This window comes from Solanum verrucosum, unplaced genomic scaffold, assembly GCF_900185275.1.
Source record: "Solanum verrucosum unplaced genomic scaffold, falcon-dt-bn FXZP01000239.1, whole genome shotgun sequence".
Taxonomy (NCBI): Eukaryota; Viridiplantae; Streptophyta; class Magnoliopsida; order Solanales; family Solanaceae; genus Solanum; species Solanum verrucosum.
The window spans coordinates 1362032-1383341 of record NW_026020009.1 but is presented as its reverse complement, the minus strand read 5'-3'; the positions used below and the strand labels follow the sequence as shown (position 1 = coordinate 1383341).

At 35.4% G+C, this 21310-nt stretch overlaps 1 pseudogene; it reads right to left on the bottom strand.

Annotated features, from left to right (window-relative positions):
- Positions 1 to 19688: 19688 nt before the first annotated feature.
- On the bottom strand, positions 19689 to 19825 carry LOC125819848 (U6atac minor spliceosomal RNA; annotated as a pseudogene).
- Between the last annotated feature and the right edge of the window lie 1485 nt (positions 19826 to 21310).

The following is a 21310-nucleotide window of genomic DNA, read 5'->3' as shown; positions in this document are numbered from 1 at the left end:
CAAAAGTGGGAGCAAACAAAAACTATATAAAAAATGTCCCTCCCGTAACCTAGAAATAAGAAGTACAGAGTTGTCTAAAAATAAGAGTAAAAATCGCAAAAGTGGGCAAAAATAAAGCTTGTTCAAAAAGGAATAAGACTAGCTAAAAGTACAAACTGAAATAAGTGATGCAAGACTCCAAGTGCTCACACTCATCTCAAAATCCCTAATTCTTCAAATTGAAAAAACAATCACCGCACCTGCATGGCGAAACAAATTAAGATTGTAGCATAAGTATAAAAACTAGGTACTTTGTAGACATCACGTGTCGACTGAGCAAGAAAGGTAAAAACAATCTGAAAAGATAGAATCTAGAAACAGACAGAGGTCAAAGAGGATATGAAAGAAACCATACGAGCATACCGAAAGTAAACCTAACTATACCTAAGCTAAACCTAACTGACCCCTATAAGCCCAGAACATACACTCAAGCACATGTTTAAATGAAAATCAAATAGACCTTGTATGCTCGACAGTTCTAAAGAGTAAGTAAGTCTACAAGAGATAAAGGCTCCACAAATCCAAACCCAAGAAACAAAATTTAGGCTCCCAACCCAAGTAACCACAATATCTAGTAATCCAGTAAACTTCCAGCCCAGCTAGCAAGAGTGATATCAATCTAGGTCGCCCAACCAGCTAGTCCACTCCCATCCCAACTAGCAAGACTGACTTAAGGGCGTATCGACTCCTAAAAAAGTCTCAAAATATCAAAGCTGCCTATCTAGACAGACCACTTCAAAGCCATCCAACTAAAAAGAGTGTCCTGAGTGGTGTTGACTCTCAACAGGCTATCAAATATGACATCAGTCAATACTAAGCCACCATGGATCAATGTCCCCTCATAATTAATCACAAGAAGTATCCAGCCTGAATAACCCTAATCCCAAGCTGCCTGAGAAAGAACAAAACCCATGGTAACACATTAGAGGTTAAAACGGATATGAAAGAAAACATACGAGCATATTGAAAGTTAAACTAAGTACATCTAGGCTAAACTTAAATAGAACCATGTAACCCTAGAATGTACACTCATGCACATGTTAAAATGAAACTCAAATAGACCCTCGTAAGACCGACAAGTATAAAGAGTAACTAAGTCTACAAGAGAGAAAGGCACCACAAATCCAAACCCAAGAAACAAAAGTCAGGCTCCCAACCTAAGTAACCACAATATCTAGTAATCCAGTCAACTTCCGGCCCAACTAGCAATAGTGATAATCAATCTAGGCCGCCCAGCCAACTAGTCCATCTAACAGATACGCCGTGAATTCAGCTCCTCTCGACTCCACTAGACCTAAAATATGATTTCGTTAATGGCAAATTGTAAGAAACTTGTGTGTATTCCCACCCACAGCCCCAAAAAACCTTAGAGGTTAGAGTATGAGAAACACTCCTAGCATCTTCTTCTTTAAAGGTGTGGTTTCGGCCACATTCACGGGTTTGGCACCTCTAGGTGGTACCTGGACCTTAAGTGCCTATTCTTTTGGCTGAGGCTGATCTTGTGGTGCTATTGCAACTACAGCTCTAGCCTGCTGCATTCCCCAACCACAATGAGAAGTTGTACAATGGTTGCCTAAAGGTACGAAGCCATAGAGGGTCAAGGTAATGGTTGTGATGGCCCCGACCCAGCTGATTGAACTAGAATTTAAACTACTAGAGGGTTACCTGAAGGGTCCACACCTCTCTTTCTTCAGGGCTAGTGTTTCACTCCTGGCCGGTAGTAGAGGTCGACCCCTTCCTCGAGTTGTCGTATGGCTTGTATGAACCATCCTCTGAAAAAGAATGAAACAAGTGAGATTTCTGGAAACCAACTACACACACGCTGCATGAACGCAATAGAAAAGAGGATAGATTCCTAAAGACACCCTATAGCCTCCTAAAGAAAGGATACAAATGCCTCCACACCGATCCAGAAATCTCTAATCTATATTAGCTCTGTACAAGCGAGACAGGAAAATCTACGGCTCTGATACCAACTTTTCATGACCCGATCCCTTGAGTCATGATGGCATTTACTATAACCCTCAAGTAGGGAATCTAATGTGTAACCTAGAATATCAAGCAATAAGTATAAGGGTACAACTAAATAGAAATCAAACTAAACCAAAAAAGAAAACAAAAACGAGAGCAAACAAAAAACTATATATAAGTACAGAGTTGTCTAAAAATAAGAGTAACAATCGCAAAAGTGGAAAAAACAAAGCTTGTTCAAAAAGGAAAAAGACTAGCTAAATAAGTACAGAATGTGATAAGTTGATACAAGACTCCAAGTACTCACACTCATCTCCAAATCCCTAATTCTTCTAATTGCACAAATAATCACTGCACATGCATGACGAAACAAATTGAAATTGCAGAATGAGTATAAAAACTAGATACTTTGTAGTTGACTAAGCAAGAAAGGTAAAAACAATATGAAAAGAATGAATATAGAAATAGACAGAAGTCAAAGCGTATATGAAAGAAAGCATACGAGCATACCAAAAGTAAATCTATGTACACCTAAGCTAAACCTATCTGAACCCTATAAGCCTAGAACATACACTAATGCACATGTTCAAATGAGTAACTAAGTCTACAAGAGAGGAAGGCACCAAAAATCCAAACCCAAGAAACAAAATTCAGGATCCCAACCCAAGTAACCACAATATTTATTAATCCAGTCAACTTCCAGCCCAACTAGCAAGAGTGATACTAAATCTAGGTCGCCTAGCCAGCTAGTCCACTCCCACCCCAACTATCAAGACCGACATGGGGGCGTGTCGATTACAAAAAGGTTCTCAAAATATCAAAGTCGCCCATCTAGACAAACCACTTCAAAGCCATCCAACTAGAAACAATGTCTCGAGTGGTGTTTACTCCCAAAAGGATGTCGAATATGGGATCAATCAATACTAAGCCACCTTGGATCTACATCCCCTCACAAGGAATCACAAAAAGTATCCAACCTGAACAACCCTTATCCGAAGTCGCCCTAGAATAAACCAAACATATACTAACACATCGAAAGTCAAAATGAATATGAAAGAAAACATACGAGCATATTAAAAGTTAATCTAGGTACATCTAGGCTAAACCTAACAGACCCCTATAAGCCTAGAATGTGCACTCATGCAGATGTTAAAATGAAACTCAAATAGACCCCCATAAGCCCGACAGGTATAAAAAGTATACCCAAACTGTACAAAAAAAGTAAACATCCTCTGATAGGTCCAGGATAAGATGGAGCTTACCAACTCACAGCTGAACCTGAATCCTAGCGGGTGGGTCAATTAGGGTCCCTCCCTGTACCTGCTCACTTAAAACAAAAAGCAGCGTCCCAAGGCAAAGGGACGTCAGTACGAATAAAAATGTACTGGTATGTAAAGAGAAAAGTAAAATCATAAACATTTAGTGTAAAAGGGTAATAGAGATACCACCAGAAACTGAAACCCAAATAATCTCCATAGCTGACCTTTAGCCCCCTACAACTTAAATATGAATGGTATGCTCGTATAATCGTATGTTGTGAATACATATATATATAGATGCAAATGCATAACATACCCAACCAAATGCTAGCATGGTGGTGCTTTTCGATAGAGAACTGACATTATATTCGCCAACTTGTGGCCATATATGTCTCATATGTATAAATATAGGTAATAGGTCCCATACCTCCCGACTATTGTTAGGGATTAGAATGCATAGCATGTCATGTCATGGATTTATAACACCTATGAGTTACTGTTGTCATGTTGCCAATCTTGGCCCGTTTGTAGTCTTGTTCTCATAACCCCATAATAACTTTTGTATAACATATAACAATATCATGGAACTTGATATGTTCTTCCAAATAAGCTTGAAAAGTTAACTCGAATTTTAGAAGGATAACCTAACCTTGTTGATATTCATAACAAGTTTAAGGTGACTTACATAGTTCCTAACTTGGTTCCTAGATAATTTATAAAAGAAATATTTCAAAAACCAAGTGTTTTAATAGTTTACATTTAAATTATATTTGAGAGTTTTGAAGGTCGTGAGCTACTTTAAAGTTTTGCTTTAATAATAACCTTAGTAGAGAAAGAGGGCTGGTCACAAGTAGTAAGGATCTCGCATGGCATTTTAATTCACATCACCCAAGGAAGAATACAAATTCATACATGCGGACATATAATCAAGGAAACTGATAAAATAACATGTACATGTTGAACACTGTATTTAGTTGAACGAGTGAAATAGAAAATTATATAATTATGAAAATAATTCAGCTGAGATCCCAATGCCTTTCACTAAAGGTTTTTCTAGCAAGAGAATAGCAATATATCACATTCAGAGTTTTAGAAATTTCCCAGGAGTGGTGCTAAAATGAGTGACGTAGCTTCGCCTTAACATACCTTTTCAATGAACGATCGAATGGCCGTATATTCTTCACGAAAGTTGTTCCTTACGTCCTAAACTTCACAAACACTATATATACACAGCTGCTACAAACCTATAAACACTTCATAATTGTTCTTAAATTGGCAGATTTGCCAAATGGCCTCAACTTCACAAAATGTCCGTAGAACTTCATAAACACAATCATAAAAGAGTCCCGAGATGATTACCTTATTTAACCAAGTGTAAACCTTGAAGAAACACCAATAACTACAAACTTATTTCTTCAAAAACTTGCTCCAAACGCAGCTAGTAGAAGAGGAAAACGATTACCACGTGTAAAGATCACGTTTCTAGGCACGAGGGTAATCTTTAGTGGTAGAAACCGTCGAAAACTGGCCTTCATCATGGAAGTACTCCATAGGAACCTTCTCTCAATCTTTTTTTCTGGTTTGGAAGTAAAATGAAATGTTTTCATGGCTTAAAATGTTGAGTAAGCCGACATACCACATTTTTTACTCGACCCGGATTTAACCCCAGCAGTCCGTAATAAAACACTCATAACCTTTTACTCCGATGTCAGTTGGATACGGGGTTTTATGTGTTGCAAACTAGACTCGTAGGCAGTCGATTTAATGGGTGATAGGCCTTCTAACTCTTTTTATATTGGGAGAAAACATCCAAGACATTTGACCCAAAGTTAAGAAAAAAATATTAGAGAAACTTCGATAACTTTTGCCGACTTTAGTTTCACTAATTTTCTTGACTTCCAAACTTAACATACGACCCTTGTGCTATTATAATACCTCGTAACACACTATTCTTAGCATGTTTTACACTCATAGGCCTATCCACAAGGTATGGGACAAGTTAAACCTTTCAAACGGGCAAAGTTCTACCCGAGCCATTTCTTTTATCATGAACTTTGTTTGAGGGGTCCCTTTGACCTAAAACTTTAGTTAAGTTCCTTGATATTGTTACCTACTTCCAATCTTAATCTCCAATGTACGATACAAAGTCATATACACCTCATATAACCATGCCATACTACGCCACATATATTATGCACGATTAGCGAAAAAGTACGGGATCTTACAAAAAAAATCCCATTTGAAGGCTATCAAAAGGATTTTGTGATATCTCAAACGAATGTTGAGCCTAGTTCTCTCGTATCCTACAAATGATTCATTTGATTTGGTCGGATTTGCATTTGCAGACTACGTATTTTACTTGGTAGGTAGAAAAAGCACATCTAAAATGGCTCACTTCTTAGGGCCATGCTTTGTATTATGAGCAACTAGGAAACATAACTCAGTCAACTTGTTAATGGCTGAAGCAGAATACGCTGTTGTTGACTCGTTTTATGACCAACTTCTTCGAAACAAGCAACACCTTCAAGATTTTTGCATCATTGTAGACCTTTTTCATTTCCGCTTTGGGGATCATGACTAAGCTACTCAATAGTTTGTTCGTGATCAATAACATCGAGAAATAAATGACCCATAGAAACTATAGACTAAGTCTCTATCTGCTGATACCATAACCCACAAATAGAGCATTAAAATCTTTTCTTGTTAGTAGGTAGCATCACAGTAGTATGGTGGAACAGCTTGTGCAACCTTGCATCATACTATAACACACTCATGGAAGTATTGCTCTAACTTCTAGAACTTATCTTGAGGCTATCATTGAAGTTGCGAGGGATGAGCCAAGCTAAAAAAAACCTCAAAAAACTTTGTCCAAGTGAAAAGAGGAGACCTAACTGAATTGGTCTAAATGAAGGTACGCCACGACTTACTAGCTGACCCATCTAAAATATACGCTGTGAATTCGACTCCTCTCAATTGCACTAGAAGTATAATATCATATCGCTAAAGGAAAGTTGTAAGAACCTTCTGGGTATACCCACCCACAGCCCCAAAACCATTAAAGGTTAGAGTATGAGAAACACTCCAAGAATCTTCTTTTTGAAAGGTATGGCTTCGGCCACATTCACGGGTTGGGCACCTCTAGGTGGTACCTAGACCTGAGGTGCCTCTGTTGTAGGTTGATCCTGTGGTGCTAGTGTTGCTGCAACTCTATCCTGTTGCATGCCCCAAGCTCAATCAGAAATTGTACAATGGTTGCATAAAGGTACAAAACCTTAGAGGGTCTAGGTGACAACTGAGATGGCGCTGACCCCGCTGATTGAACTGGAACTTAAGCTACTAGAGGGTCAAATGATGGCTCCACACCTGTCTCTCTTTAGGGCTAGTGTTGCATTCCTGGCCGGCAGTTGAGGTCGACCCCTTCCTCGAGCTGTTCTATGGCATGTATGAGCCATACTCTGAAAAGAATGAAACAAATGAGATTTCAAGAAACCAACTACACACACGTTGCATTAAAGTGATACAAAAAAGGATCAATTCCTAAAGACGTCATATAGCCTCCTAAAGAAAGGATACAAATGTCTCCACACCGATCTAAAAATCCTCAATTCATAATAGCTTTTTACAAGTGATACATGCAAATTTAGGACTCTGATACCAACTTTTCATGACACGATTCCTCGAGTCATGAGGGCATATACTATAACCCTCAAGTAGGGAAACTAATGTGTAACATAGAATATCAAGCAGAAAGTATAAGGGTACAACTATATAGAAATCAAACTAAACCACCAAACAAAACAAAAGCGGGAGCAAACAAAAAACAATATACAAAAGGTCCCTACCATAACCTAGAAATCAGAAGTACAGAGTTGTCTAAAAATAAAAGTAAAAATCACAAAAGTGGATAAAAACAAAGCTTGTTCAAAAATGAAAAAGACTAGCTAAATAAGTATAGAATGAGATAAGGTGGTGCAAGACTCCAAGTGCTCACACTCATCTCAAAATCCCTAATTCTTCTAATTGCACAAACAATCACCGCACCTGCATGACGAAACATATAAAGATTGTAGCATGAGTATAAAAACTAGGTACTTTGTAGATATCAAGTGTTGACTGTGCGAGAAAGGTAAAAACAATATGAAAATATAGAATCTAGAAACAGACAGAGCTCAAAATGGATATGAAAGAAAGCATATGAGCATACCGAAAGTAAATTTAAGTAAACCTAAGCTAAACCTAACCAACCCATATAAGCATAGAACATACACTTATGCACATGTATAAATGAAAATCAAATAGACCCTATAAGCCCGACAGGAATAAATAGTACCTATGTTTACAAGAGAGAAAGGCACCACAAATCCAAACCCAAGAAACAAAATTCAGTCTCCCAACCCAAGTAACCACAATAGCTAATAATCTAGTTAACTTTCAGCCAGCTAGCAAAAGTGATATTCAATCTAGGTCACCGAGCCAACTAGTCCACTCCCAAGCCCAACTAGCAAGACTGAAATGGGGGAGTGTCGACTCCAAAAAGAGTCTCAAAATATCAAAGCCGCCCATCTAGATAGACCACTTCAAAGCCATCCAACTAGAAAGAGTGTACCGAGTGGTGTTGACTCCCAAAAAGATGTCGAATATGAGATCAATCAATACTAAGCCACTGTGAATCAACGTCCCCTCACAAGGAATCAAAAGAAGTATTCATCCTGAATAACCCTAATCCCAAGATTGTTGTGAAAGAAATAAAGTTATGGTAACAGATCGGAGGTCAAAATGGATATGAAAGAAAGCATATGACCATATTGAAAGTTAATCTAAGTACAACTAGGCTTAACCTAACTGGATCCATATAAGCCTAGAATGTATACTCATGCCCATGTTAAAATGAAACTCAAATAGACCCCTGTAAGATTGATAGGTATAAAGAGTAACAAAGTCTACAAGAGATAAAGGCACCATAAATCCAAACCCAAGAAACAAAAGTGAGGCTCCCAACCCACCACAATATCAACTAATCGAGTCAACTTCCAGCCCAACTAGCAAGAGTGATAATCAATCTAGGTCGCCCAGTCAGCTAGTTCACTCCCAAGAAGGTTGATTCCATCCTTGTAGAGGGATATGTAAACTAGCTCTACTTTTTGCGAGCACAAACCATAGGTTAAGGGACGATCAACTATTTTTTGTTCTAATAGATGATTAGCACAAAATTTAATTTTCATAACAAGTTATTCTCATTAAAATGGAAAAAAAATGTCAACAAAAATAAAAGAAAAAAATAAGGAATAGAAAACATTATGACTAATTGGTCTGATGGAAATAATTGAACTTGTTGGATAATCTAACAAATGCCTCATTAGATTTGAGGTATTAGTAGAACAAATGTTGCAATTCTTATTCTCTGATACTATAACAATTTTATTGAGATTTATTGCATGCTCAAGTAAGAACTTCAAGAATTGATGGAGCTTTATTGCGTCAAAACTAACAGTACGACTACAAATTGGCATAACCTTGACATTCTTCAAAAACTGTAAGGGAACTTTGAATATGTTTAGTTCAAATTAGAGGTACTTGTCTTCCAGCAAATTGGTGTCTTCGCCCTAAAAAAAGCATGGTACTAAAAATACAGAACAAGGACAAATACAGTTAGGTGGTAATCTTAAAAACTATAGTAATGAAATTGAAGTCATTGAGGCTATAAGGGATCAACATAAATTTAACATAAATATGAGCTGAGATGAACGACTACATCTTACTATCGCTCTCAATTGGTTTCTATAAACCCAAACAAAAATAAAGCAAGCTTAAATACAAATATGAAAAACATTAATATGGAAAATGTTAGTCAAAAATAGCAACACATATTTGTATATAAAGCATATGAAACTTTGAAGCGAGAAGAAAGCGTTGCACACTATTGACGCGATAAAGGTTGCTAGACACGGGCTGATAATATATTGATGACCACAAATCTGATTTGTGTTAGATGAATGGAGTCGTATCACAACTCCAAATGTGCTCCCTAGTGTATATGTACAAAAGAATAGGATAAAAAAAAAGAATTAGCACATATGGTTTCGTAAAGAAAGGGATAAGTGAAGGATACTGTAAATTATCCTACTAGGTATTAGACAAAGCTAAAGTAAATATAAAGACATCTAATTCATACGCAAAAAAAGTATAGTTGTGTACCAACTGAAATGTGCAGCAAGAGCAGGGGAACTTAAGGATACACAGTACCATTAAAAAAAAACTTTGAACTTTTGTTTACACATGTAGAACTCAATAATGAAATTAACAGCCATTCCTTTCTAGTTCTTATTACTATAAAATTCTGAGGTGTCCTATTTATTTCCGGATACAGAAAGAGGGAAAATTCAAAATCAGCTTGTAGGCAGATTTTCTCGCAAGTAGTTAACACTTTATGATTCAAAAATAATCAAACAACCAACAAATGTCCGTTATATAATCAAGGTAGGTTTTATCTAAACTTTTATGAAAATGATGTGTTCCTACCTACATTTGGCATTAAAACAAAACACACACACAAACTCAAAATGTGACTGCCAAGAATAGATATTCATATCAACTATTCTATATGCTTAAATTTGATAATCACACAAGTTGTAAAAAAAGAGCGAAGTGTAAGTTCAGACGAGTTAATCACCCCGAAACAAGAACAAAACAGGAACTGAGAAGTGCTAAGATCATTTAAATACGACGAATAATGACCTGACTAACAATACTATGAGGCAAGGGAAGAAATATTCACCAGAAAAGATGAAACAAGTCAAAAATGATTATACTAGAGTAGTAATTGAATTGATTAGTTCATGTGAGCCTTGACAATGTCTAGTAAACATTCATTACAAGCCAACAACCCCCACATTATACTTAGAGAGCTAAAACAGTGAAGAAAGAATTTCACATAGTAAACATCAACGTTGGAAATAAAACAAAGAGGAGAGGACTTTGCGTTGGTCTCTTTACAAAGAACTTTGACAGAAGACAAAAGTTATGCTAACCGGACTTCAAAATATCAAATATGCTTAACCACCATCTTGTTAAATTTAACACATAACCAAAAATAAGGATACATGTATTTACCTACTATAAACTTGCGTCCACAAATTAGTTAGATCGACAAAAACTGCAGCAATTTCCATATCTCAAGTTAACATATGTATTTGTTATGTCGTTGGTTGAGTTCTAACAAAACTAAGGAAAACAAATACTATAAGAGTTCTTCTTAAAAAAGAAAAAAAATGAGATAGCAATGGAAAGTTTACAGAATTATTCTTAAAAGAGAATAAATTTTAAGCTGATGAACATTTTATGAACATATTAAAACAATTTCTTTTTTTTGTTGATAAAACTAAGAAAAAAACTTAAAGGAGACGAATGTTTCAACACTATTTTTTAGCGAGAACTATCGTTAACAAAGAATGGCTTGTAGGGGAAGAAGAGTCCTACAACTGTCAATGGAGCAGTACACATAGCATCAACATTTAGCAAGAATAGAGTATGTTATGAGGAAACTACCATCCACAAAAGGTCAACATAAGAGATGAAATTAATCTCAAACTATAAATGAACCTGCAACCATACTTAAAGAAAAGGGAATTTTTTAACAAAAAACTTGGTTACGCTTGAAGAAGTAAACAAAGTTTAGAATCGCAACTCCTCAAATTTTAAGCGAAATTGAACTCTCAAAACAACAAGATAATGTAGGGAATTTCTAAGATGTAACACATCGGCCTAAACTTGAATGACACTTAGCAACAGAAAACAACATCAATTCGGTTAAATGTCTTATGAAATCGTGTTGCAGAACTTGAAAGCAGCAATATGACATGTTTTATGCTTTTCTAAGCCGATTCTAACTCGAGTTTACATATTGTAGCAGCTGAAATACAAGAGAAACACGGTTGCCAGCGTTCAAGTTATGATTCAAACAAACAGTGATGAAAATAGAGCTACACAGTTAAAATACTCAATGTGGAGACTAAGTGAACATCAACCATTGCAAGCAAAACAAAGCATAGATTCGGCTAGTTATATGGATATAAAATCAAGTTAATGAATATAATGATCAACACGCAACATTCAAACAACTCCACTGATCCTTGACTTATGCCTACTGCCTAAAGACATACAAAAATGAAATTGAGGTAAGGGTTAAAACAGGGGAATGAGATACACGTAATAACAGGTTCTATATCAAGTGTTGAACACATAACACGCCCCATCGAAAAAAAAAAGAATATAACAGGAGACGAAATTACCTTTCTTGGAGCAGCAAACTAAAGCTTTGACGTCAAAAGATTTCGACTTCGCACTCTAACTTCAAACTCATAGAAGAACGAAATGAGAGAACAAAATATCAGCTTAAAATCTATTCCTCAGATGATTTTCGGATCCTTGTTGGTTTACTTGGATTTTTTGTTGGATTTATGGATGATTATTGGATTTCTGGATTCCTCCTTGTATAATCGATTTGGGCTCCAATTTTGAATTTTTGGAAACGCAAATCTCAAATGAAGCGGGAAAGAAATCATGAAGGAGAAGAAAAGTCTCTCAAGAATCAACCTTTTCAGGTCGATTTGAGAGGTTTGAGTGACTGATAGGGCATTTTCCAGCGGCCCAGAGCCGTTCTCTGATGAAGGAGATGGGGAAGCACGTGGGGCAGTGATGGGAGAGGAGCCTGGGGCAGCCATAGGGGGCGATAGAGAAGACGGTTGAGGAAAAGGTGATGGGAGAGGAGCCAGGGCGTCTCTGGAGGAAGCTAAACTAGCGTAGGGAGTTTGAGGAAGAAGCGTGGGTGGCGTGATGGGGAAGAAGAACGTGACATCTGGGGAAAAAGAAAGTATAAGGCAATGTACAGTCTATTTTGGGAAGGGTCGAGTGGTCTTACTCATTGTAGATCGTCTGATCGTTTGATCAGACGGTATATATATATAGAGAGAGAGACAGAGAGAAAGAGAAATGCTGAATTAAATTGGTCCCTTAGATTAAATCGGATAGTTGAGATCGAATATGAAGAAGCACAATCCATGTGCTTCTTATATGGCACGCGTGGATTGGCGAGTTAAAATGACTTGGATTGCCAAGTTTTGCTCAAATTAAATCCAATTAAAATCATAATCTCTTCTTTATCAAATAGCCATAATTTATTAAAATAAAATAATTAGTTTGCAAGATTAACTTTTTTGATAAAATTAGTCATTAAAAAAATAAAATTAATATAAATTAGTAACTCATTTATTAATTAAGACTTCCTAATTTTAAAAAAAATGTCAAAAATGTTAATTGCAACAATAGAAATTATATATAATTAGAAAAATCTAGTTAACCCTTAAGAACAATATTTATTTGACGTGAAATTTAATAAATGAGAAAGTAGGTAGTAATATAGTATATTTAATTTTTTTTATAAAAAGAGTATTTATGAAATAAATTTATCAAATAAAATAAATAATTAAAAATCTTTTCGTATTCCTACAAAAATTTCATAACATATATATATTATATTATTTTTATTTTTATTATTATTATTATTAAAACTTTAGTTAAACAAATGTGGGGAGCCATAATTGGGTGTCAACAATCGTGATGGATCAATTACAGTGATTCTTAATCTTGATAGTGCACAAATTCATTTCTCTTAACAAATAATGTACTGTCTCTCCTTAGCTGCTCTACCATTAAAGTTTATTCTAAACTTTATGTTCAGATGTGATGATAGTGTTTCTTATTTTCCCGTAATTGACAAGTGGATTGAATTTATTGTGAATAAGAAAGTGGAGGATTTACGCCTAAATATATGTTATAGAACTGCTTATCCGACTAGCCATCATGACCAACCCTATAGCTTACTAGAAGTTCTTTGTAGTAGTTCATTGATTATAAAACTCAACTTCAATAATTACAGGACATTAGAAGAATGCGTACTAAATTGGACATCTCTGAAGAGTTTAACACTGGAAAGTTTGTTAATTCGGGATGAACACATTAAACAAATAATGTCAAATTGTCCTTAATTGGAATCTTTGAATCTATATGGATTTTGTGCAAACGATTAGAACAAAAAAATCCATATGGATTCAATGATTCCAATTGAGGACAATTTGACATTATTAGTTTAATATGTTCATCTCGGATAAAAAAACTTTTCAGCATTAAACTCTTCAGAGATATTTAATTTAGTACGCAATCTTCTCATATTCTCCAATTATTGCACTTAAGTTTTATTATAGATGAACTGTTAGAGAGAACTTCTGCAAGCTATAGGGTTGGTCTTGCCCAGTCGGATAAACAACTCTATAATGCATATTCAGGCGTAAATCCTCCACTTTCTTATTCACAGAAAATTCAAGCCACTTGTCAATTACGGGAAAATATAATAGACCATCATTATATTTGAACACAAAGTTTAGACTGAAGATTTTAATGGCTAAGGAGAGGTAGTACATTATCCGTGAAGAAAATGAATTTGTGCACTGCTGAGCTATCTAAACGACCATACTCCTGGGTGTCATAAACAATGTTCTTTAGAGAGAGTAAATGTTCTGAACGTGTCTGTTATGGACAATAAAGAAAGAATTTGGACAATAAGAGCATAAGGCAGCTTACTAATCCTATCAATTTCTTCACATTTTGTCTCAATTTTCAAGTTTTTTGTGAGGTAAGTTTCAATAAGCATACTTTAGAGGTGCTAGAGAATTGATCTTGGTTGCTCTTGTTGTTCATATTGTATTACTATTGCTACCTGAAATCACAATGTCAACTAACCACTTAACGACAAAAAAGTACACTAGAATTTTTTTGTGAAGAATAAGAAGAATTTATGAAATTCTGAATAAGAGCAAACATATATATTTATCACCAAAAAACAATAGCGTAAACATGTGCTTATTGTTTTTTATTGGAAACCCCTTGGAAAAGCCACAATCCTTTGGAATAATCACAACCTTTCCCAAAAGTCACAAAAGTTACCAGCTTTCAGAAAGCCACAACTGTTTATTTTCCTTTCAGACCTTTTAAAACCCAAAAAGGCATGCTACTTCTCTTTTGTTGAGAAACAACACAGGGCTAAGAAGGGGTGGAAATTATCATACATCAATACCAAGAATAAGTTTACTTGTAAATATAATTGCTATAGACAATTTCTATTTTTTTTTTGTTTATTCTTTTTTTAATGTCCAACTAACAAAGTTATATCACATGACACACTTTTTCAATGTGATAATATATGATATTCATTAATATATTATTGTTTTAAAAATTAGGGGACGAGAAAGGGAAAAATTAAGGAGGAGATTACAATTAAGGTGAGGAATTGAAAAATCTCACCAAAATAGTGAAAATTTAGTAGTCAATGCTACTAAGATTATCCCATGTAACATTATATAATTTCAATTAGCAGTGATTTTTAACCATAAAAAAGAGAAAAAAGACATTTAAACTTAAAGTTTACATTTCCTGTATTTTAGTAAACATAATTATTCATCAAAATTCAAACACGAAACTTAAGAAATGAAATTAGGATAAAGGATACATACACAATTTAGACTTCGGTTGCCCTTTCAAAATCTTGATTTTTTTGTTTTGATGTTGTTGAATGTATGTATATTTTCATGAAAGGGCTAATGTCACACTACTTATATAGTGGCCATGGATTTGACCATTTAATTTTTTTCTATTTTTGGTCAGATCACAGAAAGAATATATATATAAATTAATTAATTAATGATATCTAGGAATTAAAGATAATTATGTCATTAATGGTTCAGAATTGATTATTTATCCAAAATAGGTTTCTGATGTCATGCTAAAATCATCATTGACGTAATAATTTACTTCATACACATTTGTAAAAGATAGAGTCCTTTGTTTCAATTTTTCACACCTATTTTCCTTTTTAATCAATTTAAAATTATTATTTTCCTTTGTATAATTTTTAATTATATTTGAATCCATAAAATATAAGGAGAGACGTGACAAACTAACATGCATCATCATGACGACAACTTTATTTTAAATGAGATGTTATTCACATCTCCACATCGCATTTTTATTATATAGGAGTATCAATGAGTAGGACTTGATTTCCATTTATGCAAATAATTTCTATTGATTTAGCTTAATGATTATATAGTTGATATTTTACAACATTGCATTAAAAAAGAACCATGGTCAAGATATCGAGTTCTCTAACTAATCTTTATATATGTTAATAGATACTTGAGAAATTGAGTCCTCAGAGGAGAAATAAATTAATGATGACATGACAATATTCTGAGTAAAGTTTTGTTAATGACAAAGTGAACCAGGTTCACAAGTTTGTACCAGAACTAAGATAAAAGAGTGGCAAAGAAGAAATAACGGGTCGAAGAAAAACACTCCTAATTAAGGCAAAATAGTGAAGAAGACTCCTTATACAGAAAGTAAATTTTTTTAGGCAAATAATTACTTTCCGTGTAGGATTCAATTCGGTTTGAATCCGTCATTATAAAAGTATATTTGACAAAGAGAAAAACAACTTTTGAAATTCATAGATTGAGAAAATTTAGTGGCCAGAGCAGTGCAACACTAAAGACAATACGACTTAAGAAAGAAGAACTACAATTAAGTTTTTCTTTCTATAGTCTTAGTTTGGATTGGTTCATCTTAGAATTATTTTTTAGAGATAATTGTATTCAGAGTGAAAGAGAATTTGTGAGGTTTTGTAACAAAAAGTGAGTTTGGCTTCTTGGAGAGTAGAGTATATGATTATGGTTAATTGTTGAACAGTTATAGTGAGCTATTTAGGTGATTTACTACAGTTAGTCTTTTTTATTATAGAGTTGTAATCTAAAGTTGTTCTTTGAAGTTAGGGAAGTTTGGTTTAAAATGCTACGAGGGTAGATCTTTGTTCTTTTCCCTTGTGTAAGGAGGTTTTCCAAGATAAAATCTCTATTTTATTTTATTTCATTTTTCTCTCTGAAAATTCAACAAGAACCCAGTTCTTGTTTAGGTGGTCAAGGTTTCTTTAATTTGTCAAACAACCCCCTGATTTTAAAATTCCGACCATCCTGACTACATGTACAAACAGGACAAGCTTTTTATGGATTAAAGCAATACTCAAGAGAATGGTGCGATCGCCTATCAGGCTTCTTGCTTGCACACGGATGTTCAAGAGACAAGATTTATAATACATTGTTCTTCGAAATCAGGGTTCCAATATGCTCATAGTTCAGGTGTATCTAGATTGCATTATCTTTGGAGGAAATTATGCAAACCATGGGGCTGACTTTGCACTACTTATGAGCAACAAATTTTAAATGAGCATGATGGGAGAGCTCAATTTCTTCTTGGGTCTTCAAATCAAACAGTCCTCATCTGGCAGTTCAACTCATCAGTAGAAGTACAGAAAGGCGCTACTAAAGAAGTTCAAGATGAATGAAGCAAAGATGAATAACACGCAAAATTCAACAACAACGATGCTTGATGAAGATGAACCTAGTTCTGGTACGTGACACAAACTATATATAGGAATGATCGGATCTCTATTGTGCGTAATGGCTAATAGACCTAACATTTTATTTAGTGTTGGACTATGTGCATGCTTCCAATGATGTCCAAAGAAATCCAATCTGAAGGCTATTAAATGGATTTTTTGATATCTCAAACGAACGCTGAGCCTGATTCTCAGGTATCCTAAAGATGATTCATTTGATCTGGTCGGATTTGCAATTGCAGACTATGTACTCTACTTGGTAAGTATAAAAAGCACATCCAAAATGGCTCACTTCTTTGGGCCATGCTTAGTATTATGAGCAACTAGGAAACATAACTTAGTCACCTTGTCTATGGATGAAGAAGAATACGTTGTTGTTGCCTGGTGTTAAGCCCAACTTTTCTGAATCACGAAACAACTTCAAGATTTTGGCATCAGTGTAGACCATTTTTGATTGGTGCCTTGGGGATCATGACTAAGCTACTCAATAGTGTGGCTGTGGTCAACAACATCGAGAAATAAATGACCCATTAAAACTATAAACTAAGTCTCCATCCACTGAAGCCATAACCCAAAGACAAATCGTTAAATTCTTTTCTTGTTAGTAGGTAGAATCATAGAAATGCGGCCGAACAAGTTGTGGAACCTCGAATCATACTATGACACACTCATGGTAGCACTTATGTAACCTGTAGAATTGATCTTGAGGCGATCATTGAAGTTGCTAGGGATGAGCCAAGATAAAAAAAGAACTTAGAAAACATAGTCCAAGTGAAATGAGGAGTCCTAACTGATTTAGAAAAAATGAAGGTACGCCACAACTTACTAGCGGACCCATCTAACATATACGCCGTGAATTCAGCTCCTCTCGACTCCACTAGACCTAGAATATGATTTCTCTAATGGCAAGTTGTAAGAAACTTGCGGGTATTCCCACCCACAGCCCCAAAAAATCTTTGAGGTTAGAGTATGAGAAACACTCCAAGCATTTTGTTCTTTAAAGTTATGGTTTCGGCCACATTCACGGGTTTGGCACCTCTAGGTGGTACCTGGACCTTAAGTACCTCTTTTTAGGCTGATTTTGTGGTGATATTGCAGCTGCAGCTCTAGCATGCTGCATGCCCCAAGCACAACCAGAAGTTGTACAATGGTTGTCTGAAGGTACGAAGCCATAGAGGGTCTAGGTAATGGTTGAGATGGCCTCGACCCCGCTGATTGAAAAAGAATTTAAACTACTAGAGGGTCAGCCGAAGGCTGCACACCTCTCTCTCTTCAGGGCTAGTGTTTCACTCCTGGCCGGCAGTAGAGGTTGACCCCTTCCTCGAGCTGTCGTATGGCGGTATGAGCCATCCTCTGAAAAAGAATGAAAGAAGTGAGATTTCAAGAAACCAACTACACACACGTTGCATGAAAGCGATACAAAAGAGGATAAATTCCTAAAGACACATTATAGCCTCCTAAAGAAAGGATACAAATGCCTCCACACCGATCCAGAAATCTCTAATTTGCATTAGCTTTGTACAAGTGAGATAGGCAAATCTAGGGCTCTGATACCAATGTTTCATGACCCGGTCCCTCGAGTCATGAGGGCATATACTATAACCCTCAAGTACAGAATCTAATGTGTAACCTAGAATATCAAGCAATAAGTATAGCAGTGCAACTAAATAGAAATCAAACTAAACCAAAAAACAAAACAAACACGAGAGCAAACAAAAAACAATACATAAAAGGTCCCTCCCATAACCTAGAAATCAGAAGCACATAGTTGTCTAAAAATAAGAGTAACAATCGCAAGAGTGGAAAAAAAAAAGCTTGTTCAAAGAGGAAAAAGACTAGCTAAATAAGTACAAAATGAGATAAGTTGATACAAGACTCCAAGTGCTCACACTCATCTCCAAATCCCTAATTCTTCTAATTGCACAAACAATCACCGCACATGCATGACGAAACAAATTAAGATTGTAGCATGAGTATAAAAACTGGGTACTTTGTAGACATCACATGTTGACTGAGCAAGAAAGGTAAAACCAATATGAAGAGATAGAATATAGAAATAGACAAAGGTCAAAGATGATATGAAAGAAAACATACGAGCATACTGAAAGTAAATCTATGTACACGTAAGCTAAACCTAACTGACCCCTATAAGCCTAGAACATACACTCATGCACATGTTTTAATGAAAATTAAATAGACCCTGTAGGCCCGACATGTATAAAGAGTAACTAAGTCTACGAGAGAGGAAGGCACCACAAATACAAACCCAGGAAACAAAATTCAAGCCCCTAACCCAAATAACCACAATATCTATTAATCTAGTCAACTTCCAGCCCAGCTAGCAAAAGTGATAATAAACCTAGGTCGTCTAGGCAGATAGTCCACTCCCACAGCCCAACTAGCAAGACTGAAATGGGGGCGTGTCGACTCCATAAAGGTTCTCAAAATATCAAAGTCGCCCATCTAGACAGACCACTTCAAAGCCGTCCAACTAGAAATAGTGTCTCGAGTGGTGTTTACTCCCAAAAGGATGCCGAATATGGAATCAATAAATACTAAGCCACCTTGGATATACATCCCCTCACAAGGAATCACAAAAAGTATCCAGCTTGAATAACCCTAATCCCAAGTTACCCGAGAATAAACCAAACCTATAGTAACACATCGGAAGTCAAAATGAATATGAAAGAAAACATACGAGCATATTGAAAGTTAATCTAACTACATCTAGGCTAAACCTAACAGACCCCTATAAGCCAAGAATGTACACTCATGCAGATGTTAAAATGAAACTCAAACAGACCCCCATAAGCCCGATAGGTATAAAGAGTAACTAAGTCTACAATAGAGAAAGGCACCACAAATCCAAACCCAAGAAACAAAAGTCAAGCTCCCAACCCAGGTAACCATAATATCTAGTAATCTAGTTAACTTCTAGCCCAGCTAGCTAGAGTGATAATCAATCTAGGTTGCCCAGCCAGCTAGTCCACTCCCAAGAAGGTTGTTTTCACCCTTGTAGAGGGAGATGCTAACTATCTCTCCTTTTTACGAGCACAAACCAAAGGTTAAGGGACGATCAACTGTTATTTGTTCTAATTAATGGCTGGCACATAATTTAACTTTCATATCAAGTTATCCTCACTAAAAAAAATGTCAACAAAAATAAGAGAAACAAACTAGGAAAAGAAAACATTTTGACTAATTGGTCCGAAGCAAATAATAGCACTTGTTGGAAAACTTAACAAATGCTTTATTAGATTTGTGGTATTAGTATAACAACTATTGTAATCCTTATTCTCTGGTAATATAACAAGTTTCTCGGGATTTATTGCATGCTCAAGTAAGACCTTCAAGAATTGATGGTGCTTTATAACATTAAAACTACGCGTACGACTACTAAATGACATAATCTTGACATTTTTTAAAATTTTGAAAGGAAACTTTGAATATGTTTTGTTCAAACGAGAGGTGCTTGTCTTCCAGCAAATCAATGTCTTCGCCCTAAAAAAAGCATGGTACTACAAATAAAGAACAAGGACTAATCGGGTTAGGTTGTAAGCTCATCAACTATAGTAATAAAATTGAAATCGTTGAGGCAGTAAGGGATCAATATACATTTGACATAAAGATATTGTGAATTGAAGACGTACTTGCATATCAAGAAATATAATTAGGTTTTCCAAATTACGAGTCGACCTTAAGAGGTTGTCTAGGGGAAGGAAAGTTTTGAAATACAAGAACTTCTTGTCAACCATCTACATTCCAACAATAGTACCAACTTCAAACTGGAAATCACCTCAATAGAAGAATGAGGAAGAATAAAAGTAAGTACATTGATTTACAGGTCTTACAAACTAAACCAATAGTAATTTCCCATTCTTGTAACACCTTATAGCTTAGACCAATAAAAGCAACTAATATTTGACCTCACGTACTAAATTAAAAATGTATGAGTGAATTAAAAGAAAGAGAATCAATAAATAATTAATTAGGTTAATTGAAAAAAATCATTACCCTCATCATACAATCTAGTTGATAGGTAGAAAACAAGAGCTCAATTCACATTCAACATAAAAAGACTGGAGATATTTGGGAAACATAACCAAACTTCGTAAACCAGGATGACAATATTAGCTCATTAGCACAACGAACGTTTGCCAAAGATGTGTTCATTCATTTCATCTTATTCATCACAATAGAGATCAAGATTTGCGTGGTTCAAATATGACAAGTCCATGAGCTTAGTTTTCATATGATTAAAAACACTAGAAATCATTAAATGTTCAACATATGAACCAACACTTTCATAACAACATGTACTACCTTCGAGTGAATACTGATCCCCGTCAGGATGATCGTGATGGATCAATTGCAAACATTATTAATCTTGACAGTGCACAAATTCATGTCTTTAATGGATAAGGCACTGCCTCTCCTTAGCTGTTCTACCATTAAAAAGTTTATTCTAAATTTTATGTTTAGATATGATGACGGTGTTTCTTATTTTCCTGTAATTGACAAGTGGATTGAATTTGTTGTG